Here is an 11,160-nt window from a genome sequence, read left to right on the forward strand (position 1 = left end):
ATCAATCCATGCGCTCCGAATCTTTCTGAACAAGTCTCTCAGATTTCAAAATTGTAAGTAAACAGCCAGCCAAGGCGTGTTAGTTTCATCTTTGTTTTCTCAACTTGTAAATGCACCTTTTACTACGGTGTTTACCTCTGTTTGCTGTAACTTTGAACCTAAGGCTAAAGGGGGGTCCTCTGGGCTCTTTAAGTTTGATTACCCTGTAAAGTTATTTTCCATCCTGATTTTACAGAGATGATTTTTACCTTTTTCTTTAATTAAAAGCCTTCTTTTTAAGAACCTGATTGATTTTCCTTGTTTTTAGATCCAAGGGGGTTGGATCTTGATCCACCAGGAGTTGGTGGAAGGGAGGAGGGGGGATGGTTAATTTCTCCTTGTTTTAAGATCCAAGGCGTTTGGATCTGTATTCACCAGAGAATTGGTGAAGAGTCTCTCAAGGCTACCCAGGGAAGGGAATTAGCACTTTGGGAGTGGTGGCAGCGGACCAGATCTAAGCTGGTAGTTAAGTTTAGAAGTTTTCATGCAGGCCCCCACATCTGTACCCTAAAGTTCAGAGTGGGAAAGGAGCCTTGACAAAGGTAGTGCTTACCATCCATACCACAATGTTTTGGCTCAGAGCTAGAATTGTTTGGAAAATGTCTTCAGCCCCACACCCCATCCTCCCAGAAAATTTTGACATTTATTCCATGTTTTTTTTTCTAGCTGAAGATGTTGGGTGGTTTTTGTTTTTGTCAGAAACACATACACAAATACACACAAACTTGAAAAGAAAAAAATGTTCCCTTTCCCTGTTGACCCCTCCTCCCCAGGATGGCTTTCAGACTTTCAGCTTATGTATCTCAGGGCATGTCCAGTTCTAGCTCATGGCAAGCTGAAGAGTAAATCTACCACACATGCACCTGCTGAGTACTAAGTGCACATGAGGAGTCTGCTGTCAGGCACTAAAAGTTCACTAGGGCGCTTTAATCTACTCATATGAACATAAGAACTGCCATACTGGGTCAGACCAAAGGTCTATCTAGCCCAGTATCCTGACTTCCGACAGTGGCTATGTGTTTCAGACAGAATGAACAGAACAGGGCAAATATCAAGTGATCCATCCCCAATCGCCCATTCCCAGCTTCTGGCAAACAGTGGCTAGGGACACTTCAGATTATGGTTTTGCATCCCTGCCCATCCTGGCTGCTTCCTGCAGCTCCCATTGGCCGTGAACGGCGAACCGTGGCCACTGGAAGCTGCAGGGGGCTGTGCCTGCAGACTGTCAACATCAGCAAAATGTCTCGTGGCTCACAATCATATTACCCTGATTGGCTGCATGCAGCCCACGGGCCGCAGGTTGCCCACCACTGATCTAGATCATACTTAGTCCTGCCTCCATTCAGGGCACTGGACTAGATGACCTATTGAGGTCCCTTCCAGTACTACATTTCTATGATTCTATGATAACCTCTCCTTTAAAAGGAAAAGGGAAAAGGACAGGGGGGATAGAAAAGGTAAAGAAAAGAAGAGAAGAAAAAAAGGAAAGAAAGAAAATAATGGAAAAGATAGAAAAGGGGGAAAAAGAGAAATGAAAAAAGAAAAGAAGAGAAAAAAGAAGAGGGAAAAAAAGGTAAGAAGGTAGAGAGAAAATAAAAGAATTGTCACAGTTCTCTGAGTGATCCAGTTGTCAGGCCGTGATCGTTCACCACCGTGGGGTGGAGTCCTGTGATTCTCCCACTCCCAGAGCACGACCCTGGGTGACAGAATCATGGGTATCAACCAGGATTGCTCAGGCAATCCGACTGGACTCATTACCAGTACATGATCCCTCGGGGATCTGTGTCCAGTGGTGAATACAGTGATCCAAAACAGCCTTCTTAAAACAAAGTATTGTTTGACTTGAAGAGTAGGAGCACAACATAGGAGAGGATTAAAACAACAAAAGGCCTACACACATTTATCTTACCTAAAGCCAGATCCCCTAGGCAGGCTAAGCTTCCTTGAGGTCTGGAGGGCAGTTTCTCCCTCTAAACCTTCTCACCAAACCAGCCTCTCTTCTATTCAGAGACTGTGTCTCTTTAAATCCCCTCAGACTTTTGATCTTCCTTCCTTTGTAAGGGAGGGATTCAGTCCTGGGACAGCTGGCCTGGAAGGCCTACCAGGGGCGGGCAGAGGTAGCATATCACAGTTAATTGTCCTTGATGTTTGCTGAGGAGCTCTTATCTCGGTTGTTGTGCTTCTTCCTGGATAGTTCCTGGCCATCGAGCTCTTGAATTAGCCATATATGTGCATACAAACAACATCTTTACAATATACAAATGTACAGAATTCATAGATTGCTACAGGCAGCTCCAAATCTACCACAAGAACATTTAAAAAACAATATTTTTACAGGTTTCAAATAAATATTTTTCTATCACTCTTCTCAGGGCTTCTTTTACCTCCTTATTCCTCAAGCTGTAGATCAAAGGGTTCAGCATTGGGGACACCACTGTGTAGAACAGGGAAAGCAGTTTGTCAATGTGGAGTGAGTAGCTGGTTTTGGGCTTCAGATATGTCATGATAACGGACCCGTAGAACAAGGTCACCACAATGAGGTGGGAGGAGCAGGTGGAGAAGGTTTTGCTCCTGCCCGTGTCTGACGGTATCTTGAGGATAGCATAGAGGATACGGACATAGGACACAAGGATGAGTAGGAAGGGGACCATAATGAAGAGGACACAGATGGTGTAAATAGAAATTTAATTCCTGTAGGTGTCTGTGCAAGCCAGCTTCAGCAGTGGAGGCAGGTCGCAGAAGAAATGGTTGAGACTATTGGGCCCACAAAAGGGCAGAATGAATATGAAAGTTGTCTGCCCTAATGCCACCAGCAGACCAATGAGCCAGGACACAGCTGAGAGCTGGAGACACACACTTCTGCTCATCATGGCCCTGTAGCGCAGAGGGTGGCATATGGCCACGTAACGGTCATACGCCATAGCAGCCAGCAGGCAGCACTCTGTGATCCCCAAGAAGGTGAAGAAATACATCTGTGTAGCACAGTCCAGGAAGGAAATACTTTTGTCTTTGGAAAGGAAGTTCACAAGCATCTTGGGAATGGTGGACGAGGTGTAGCCAATTTCCAGAAAGGACAAGTTCCGGAGGAAGAAATACAAGGGGAAGTGAAGGGCAGGGTCCACCACTGTGATCGTGATGATGACAACGTTGCCCACCAAGGTGATGAGGTACAACACCAGCACCAAGACGAAAAGGGAGACCTGCACCTCCAAGAATTCAGAGAAAGACACGAAGAGGAACTGTGTCACAACTGAGTGGGTCCCATTAGCCATGTCCCCCCGTTGTTTTCCATCTGCAGAGATAATAATATCATTCATTCACTGGTTAAGCTGGAAGGATCCACCAGTATATACATATATAGCCCATGACAAATCTTTTCAATAGTGGCCACTGATCCTGGGTTCCCCCCATTTTTGGATGCCTAACATAAGACCCCTGTTGGTTGATGTTTAGTGGGACTAAAACGCACAGCTCCTATTGACTGGGCTTAGAAAATCAGTCTGAAGGGACTAGCTATACAAAGGGACTTAGACACCTAATTGCCACTTTAGGTGCCTAAATCCCAGAATTAGACCCCAGTGGGATTCACAACCGCCCTACTCAGATGCTCCTGAACCCTATAGGCCTCTGAACTCATTCGGCACCTAAGTTTTTGCTGTAAGATCTCCCTAGGCTCCTCTGTTTCTTCCTCTGAGCATGCCCACTGCTGCCCACTCCAGGTATCTGGACACCTAAGCCCCAGAGCGATGTGTGAACCAGGGGCAGCCAGGCATTCCTCCACCTAGTTCACCTGCAAGGCCTGATCTGTCAGTATGCTCAGAGCTCACCTAACTCCATAAGAAACAGCTGGGAACGGATAGTGGGGTGGGGCGAAAGACCTCCCTCCCAGCTTTCAGCCCAGTGGTTAGGGTGCTCACCTGGAATGTAGCAGACCTTTGGTTATTTAATTTATTTATTAATTATTTAGCCACAGTGGAACGGCTTCAAGAGGAGAGACTGAAGGAGCCCCATGTCAGGATAGCTCATAGCCCAGGGTTTGGGACACTAACCTGAAAGGGAGCAGATCTTTTTGCAAGGGGGTTAAGGGGGAACTTGAGCCAGGGTCCCCTGCACTCCTGGTGAGTGCCCTAAATACTGGCCTCAAAGTTATGAGCAAGGCCGTCCTCCTGCAGAAATGGTGCAGGCACCTGACTCCAATAGCGAGTTCACAGCTGAGGCTCCCAGGCAGAGAAAGGTGCCTCCCTGCAGCCTGGATCTAGGTGTCAAACTCTGTGAGGTGGCGAAGATTAGTAACCTGCCCAGGTTGTGCCATGTTTGTCTTTCTTCCACAGGACAGAACGACTTTGTCTGTACAAAGTGCAAGCTGGTCTCCATATTGGAAGAGAAGGTTCGAGGTCTGGAGAAACGAGTATCGACTCTGCGTTGCATAAGGAAAAATGAAGATTTCCTGGACAGACGTCAGGAGATGCTTCTATGGCCACAATGTTCTGAAGATTCAGAGCAGGCGCAGCAGGGACAGGATGGTGAAGAAGTTTGGCAGCATGTGACCTCCAGAAGGAGAAAGAGGAGCGTCCATGGACCAGCAATGGAGATACAGGAGAGCATTTCCATGTTCTCTCTACAGGTACTAATGCGGAGAGTGGACTAGATGATCCATCTGAAGGAAGGGAGCAGAAGGAGACTCCATCAATTGGAAGGCAAAAGATGAACTGTCCTAGGGATGGGGTTTCCATGGTCACCACTCCCAAGAGGAGGAGGAGGGTGGTGGTGGTCGGGGACTCCCTCCTCAGGGGGACTGAGTCAATTATCTGCCACCCTGACCGGGAAAACCGAGAGGTCTGCTGCTTGCCAGGAGCTAGGATACACGATGTGACAGAGAGACTGCTGAGACTCATCAAGCCCTCGGATTGCTACCCCTTCCTGCTTCTCCACATGGGCACTAATGATACTGCCAAGAATGACCTTGAGTGGATCACTGCAGACTACGTGGCTCTGGGAAGAAGGATAAAGGAGTTTGAGGCACAAGTGGTGTTCTCGCCCATCCTCCCTGTGCAAGGAAAAGGCCTGGGTAGAGACTGTCGAATCGTGGAAGTCAACGAATGGCTACGCAGTTGGTGTCGGAGAGAAGGCTTTGGATTCTTCGACCATGGGATGGTGTTCCAAGAAGGAGGAGTGCTAGGCAGAGACGGGCTCCACCTAATGAAGAGAGGGAAGAGCATCTTCGCCAGCAGGTTGGCTAACCTAGTGAGGAGGGCTTTAAACTAGGTTCATCGGGGGAAGGAGACCAAAGCCCTGAGGTAAGTGGGGAAATGGGATCCTGGGAGGAAGCACAAGCAGGAGAGCGCAAGAGGGGAGGACTCCTGTCTCATACTGAGAAAGAGGGACAATCGATGAGTTATCTTAAGTGCCTATACACAAATGCAAGAAGCCTGGAAAACAAGCAGGGAGAATTGGAAGTCCTGGCACAGTCAGGGAACTTTGATGCGATTGGAATAACAGAGACTTGGTGGGATAACTCACATGACTGGAGTACTGTCATGGACGGATATAAACTGTTCAGGAAGGACAGGCAAGGCAGAAAAGGTGAGGGAGTTGCATTATATGTAAGAGAGGAGTATGACTGCTCAGAGCTCCGGTATGAAACTACAGAAAAACCTGAGAGTCTCTGGATAAAGTTGAAAGGTGTGAGCAACAAGGGTGATGTCGTGGTCGGAGTCTGCTATAGACCACCAGACCAGGGGGATGAGGTGGATGAGGCTTTCTTCTGGCAACTAGCAGAAGTTGCTAGATCGCAGGCCCTGGTTCTCATGGGAGACTTTAATCACCCTGATATCTGCTGGGAGAACAATACAGCAGTGCACAGACAATCCAGGAAGTTTTTGGAAAGTGTAGGGGATAATTTCCTGGTGCAAGTGCTGGAGGAACCAACTAGGGGCAGAGCTTTTCTTGACCTGCTGCTCACAAACAGGGAAGAATTAGTAGGGGAAGCAAATGTGGATGGGAACCTGGGAGGCAGTGACCATGAGATGGTCGAGTTCAGGATCCTGACACAAGGAAGAAAGGAGAGCAGCAGAATACGGACCCTGGACTTCAGAAAAGCAGACTTTGACTCCCTCAGGGAACAGATGGGCAGGATCCCCTGGGAGAATAACATGAAGGGCAAAGGGGTCCAGGAGAGCTGGCTGTATTTTAAAGAATCCTTATTGCGGTTGCAGGAAAAAAACATCCCAATGTGTAGAAAGAATAGTAAATATGGCAGGCGACCAGCTTGGCTAAACAGTGAAATCCTTGCTGATCTTAAATGCAAAAAAGAAGCTTACAAGAAGTGGAAAATTGGACAAATGACCAGGGAGGAGTATAAAAATATTGCTCAGACATGCAGGAGTGAAATCAGGAAGGCCAAATCACACTTGGAGTTGCAGCTAGCAAGAGATGTTAAGAGTAACAAGAAGGGTTTCTTCAGGTATGTTAGCAACAAGAAGAAAGTCAAGGAAAGTGTGGGCCCCTTACTGAATGAGGGAGGCAACCTAGTGACCGAGGATATGGAAAAAGCCAATGTTCTCAATGCTTTTTTTGCCTCCATCTTCACGAACAAGGTCAGCTCCCAGACTGCTGCACTGGGCAGCACAGTCTGGGGAGAAGGTGACCATCCCTCTGCGGAGAAAGAAGTGGTTCGGGACTATTTAGAAAAACTGGACATGCATAAGTCCATGGGGCCGGATGCGCTGCATCCGAGGGTGCTAAAGGAGTTGGCGGATGAGATTGCAGAGCCATTAGCCACTATTTTTGAAAACTAATGGCGATCGGGGGAGGTCCCAGATGACTGGAAAAAGGCTAATATAGTGCCCATCTTTAAAAAAGGGAAGAAGGAGGATCCAGGGAACTACAGGCCAGTCAGCCTCACCTCAGTCCCTGGAAAAATCATGGAGCAGGTCCTCAAGGAATCAATTATGAAACACTTAGAGGAGAGGAAAGTGATCAGGAACAGTTAGCATGGATTCACCAAGGGGAAGTCGTGCCTGACTAACCTAATTGCCTTCTATGATGAGATAACTGGCTCTGTGGATGAGAGGAAAGCAGTGGATGTGTTATTCCTTGACTTTAGCAAAGCTTTTGATATGGTCTCCCACAGTATTCTTGCTGGCAAGTTAAAGAAATATGGGCTGGATGAATGGACTGTAAGGTGGATAGAAAGCTGGCTAGATCGTCGGGCTCAACGGGTAGTGAACAATGGCTCCATGTCTAGTTGGCAGCCGGTTTCAAGCGGAGTGCCCCAAGGGTCAGTCCTGGGGCCGGTTTTGTTTAATATCTTTATTAATGATCTGGAGGATGGTGTGGACTTCACTCTCAGCAAGTTTGCAGATGACACTAAACTGGGAGGCGTGATAGATACGTTGGAGGGTAGGGATCGGATACAGAGGGACCTAGACAAATTAGAGGATTGGGCCAAAAAAAACCTGATGAGGTTCAACAAGGACAAGTGCAGAGTCCTGCACTTAGGACGGAAGAATCCCATGCACTGCTACAGACTAGGGACCGAATGGCTAGGTAGCTGTTCTGCAGAAAAGGACCTAGGGGTCACAGTGGACGAGAAGCTGGATATGAGTCAACAGTGTGCTCTTGTTGCCAAGAAGGCTAACGGCCTTTTGGGCTGTATAAGTAGGGGCATTGCCAGCAGATCGAGGAACGTGATCGTTCCCCTTTATTCGACATTGGTGAGGCCTCATCTGGAGTACTGTGTCCAGTTTTGGGCCGCACACTACAAGAAGGATGTGGAAAAATTGGAAAGAGTCCAGTGGAGAGAAACAAAAATGATTAGGGTGCTGGAGCACATGACTTATGAGGAGAGGCTGAGGGAACTGGGATTGTTTAGTCTCCAGAAGAGAAGAATGAGGGGGGATTTGATAGCTGCTTTCAACTACCTGAAGGGGGGTTCCAAAGAGGATGGAGCTTGGCTGTTCTCAGTGGTGGCAAATGACAGAACAAGGAGCAATGGTCTCAAGTTGCAGTGAGGGAGGTCCAGGTTGGATATTAGGAAACACTATTTCACTAGGGAGGTGGTGGAGTCTCCTTCCTTGGAGTTTTTTTAGGCCCGGCTTTACTGAGCCCTGGCTGGGATGATTTAGTTGGGAATTGGTCCTGCTTTGAGCAGGGGGTTGGACTAGATGACCTCCTGAGGTCCCTTCCAACCCTGATATTCTATGATTCTATGATCTCCTTGGCATCTCCCATTGGCTAGCTTAGGCAGAGAGCTGCATAGCATGCTGGGTTCTATGGGTCCCATTCCTAGGCGCCTGTCTCTCTCCATTCATTGCGTAAGAAGCCTGGGCTTTGTGAATCCCAGCGATTTCCTACGTCCCTAATTCCCTTTGTGCACCTAGCCCCAAGTGTCACAAACTAGGCACCCAAAACTGGAGGCACTTAATAGCAGCAGCTAGTTGTGAGCGTATCAGCCTGGATCTCCCTGTTCTGTAAAATGAGGGCAGTGCTCCTCTGTCTAGTAGAGGTACAAGCAGGTAACATGTGGATTTTATTTCTTGTTGCCTGGGTGAGAATGATAAAGCTTGATGTCCCTGGGTTCCTCTGCAGCCAGACCACATTGGGGTCTGATCCTGAAAACCTACAAGTAGTCCTGGCTCACTGATTATTCTGAATAATTGAAAGGTGTCTGCCTGCTGTACAGTTTTGGGTTTCATTCTACAGGAGATTTCATGCAGGGAGACACATACTTATTGAGTGCACAAAAACACTGCCAACATATGCCCACATCTCTCTCTCTCTCTCCCTCCCTCACACACACACACACACACACACACACATTCCTATTCAAACCTGTGGTCTCACAAACCATTTGTTCAAAGATGGCTGAAATGCTAATCAACTTTCCAGCCAGATTCTTCCTTCAGTTAACAGCTCCAGTGCAGCAGCAGGGTGAAATAATACTCCTTTTTGGCAATTTAATATGCCTGACTTCCCTCTCTGTCCGGCTTTACACCGCCATCCACTGTAACTCAATTATCTTCACTAAAGTTACTAATTTTCATTTGATGAAGTGAGAGGAGAATCAGTGCCATGGAAATTCAAGTTATCCACCCATCCATCCATCTATCCATCCATCCTTCCATCCCCAAACACACCCCTCTATCCATCCCACCATACCCATACATACCCATACATCCAGAGGCAGCAGGAAATATATGGATCCAGGTCACTGTGAGAGCCAAGAGCAAGCTATGAAGGGGGCATTTAGTTATTTGCACTTGTGCAAAGCTCCCAAGACTTCTCCATGCCCACACACTGCAAGCAGCATTTTACAACCACTTGACACAGAGGTAAATGATTACACAAATTGGACAGCCGTGCAGACTCAAGCCTTGACTTCTAACAGACACTGCAGCAATGAGCACGGCATAAGAATCCATCGAGAATTTTATATAGATTAGAATATTTTACTTAATGCAAAATATAGTGGGGGCTGGGACAAATTAAAAATCTAAATGAAAAAAATAACCAGTTGTCATAAAATGTTTATGACACCAGAAATGGTTGGTAACCCTGGGTGGAAGGAGCAAAATCAGTGCTAAGCAGAAGCAGTAGGGGAAATAGCACTGACCTGAAACTCCAGGATGTTTGCAGCTTGAAGTAATGACCTCTTATTTCCCAGGGCTTGTTGACTAGGATTCATGTCCCACAGCTCAGATTATCTCTGTGTTTTCTCCACAACTTGGATTCTCTCGCTAAAGAGCCTCACATCCCAGGAGCTGGGACTGGACGGCAGGGGATGGATCACTCAATAATTTCCCTGTTCTGTGCATTCCCTCTGGGGCACCTGGCATTGGCCCCTGCAGAAGACAGGATACTGGGCTAGACGGACCATTGGTCTGATGCCATATGGCTGTTCTTAGTATGAGCACAAGTCACAATCTCATGTGCTTATAAAGTAGAGATGCTTGCTCATATTGGTACCTTTTCAGGAGAAAGCTGTGTCTCCCCCGACAGCACTTGTGAAAGAGATTTAAATGACTGAGTCTGGGGAGTTATTTCTGTGTCTTCTCTGTTGATGGCACAAACAACAGCCCTGGTGCAGACAACTTTCTAAGTCACATGAGATCTCCCTGATGACATTAGATCACTGGGGATGGTCAAAAAAATTGTGAAATCTTTTTCTGAAGGAAATTTAGGATTTTAACTAAAGGACAATTTCACACAAATTGTTGGCTTTCCTCAAAAGGTTTTGATTTTTTTTTTTACTGGAAAATCTAAAAAAAAAAGTCCAAAAATTAGATTTTGGACCAATGGATAGTGGGTTAAGTAAGTTTTCAGCTAAAGATATTTGGCTTTTCAACTTTTTTTTTCTAGTTTTCAGCAGAAAACAATATTTTTTGTGGATGATAAATTGAAATTTCAATCAAAACGTTCTATGCTAGAATTCCTGCTAGTTTTACTGCTGACATTATAATGTATTATTTGCATTGTGCAGTCAGCTAAGATCCCCAGTCATGGCCCACAACCCCCTTGTGCTAGGTGCTGTACAAACACAGGATGAGCTGATTGCTCTCAATTGCTGAAATGTAACTCTGAGCCCTGTTATGTCCCAGTGCAGGCTAGCTGGCCTCACTCCAGCAGTCCTTATTCACACCAGCACCTCTAACCACCAGGTGACAGACTCATTCTCTTAGTGGTTGCTCTGTTTCTGTCTCTCTCTCTCTCTTTCTGGCCCATGGGCTCTTCATTTATTTATCCTCAGTGGAATAGCTTCAACAGGAGAGAATTCATTGAATGCTGGATCACAGCCAAAGTGAAAGAAGAACTGTGGCCACTGGTTTCAGTGGAGTTAACTCCTGAGTTTTTTATGCCCAGTGAAGAGTCTCACACCTGCTCCATTTTACTGTTTGATATTTTCTCCTGCTCACACTCACCTGCTGCTTTACCTCGATGAACGCAGGCAGGGCTCGTCCAGCGGGGAAGGGATCTGGGGCCATCCTGGAGATCATTCCGCTCGCAGGGTGCCTCTGAAAGCTCTGTGTTTGCAATCCCACCTCCAGTTGGATTGAGCCCACAAGTGTCAGATCTATGAGCACATGCCATACTGCCGGTGCTGAAGAACCAGTTCCCACAGCT

The 11,160-nt window shown here is 46.8% G+C and overlaps 1 pseudogene; it reads right to left on the minus strand.

Annotated features, from left to right (window-relative positions):
• Positions 1-1,560: 1,560 nt before the first annotated feature.
• LOC117885910 lies at positions 1,561-11,148 on the minus strand (annotated as a pseudogene).
• Between the last annotated feature and the right edge of the window lie 12 nt (positions 11,149-11,160).

This window comes from Trachemys scripta, chromosome 12 (genome assembly GCF_013100865.1).
Source record: "Trachemys scripta elegans isolate TJP31775 chromosome 12, CAS_Tse_1.0, whole genome shotgun sequence".
Classification (NCBI taxonomy): domain Eukaryota; kingdom Metazoa; phylum Chordata; order Testudines; family Emydidae; genus Trachemys; species Trachemys scripta.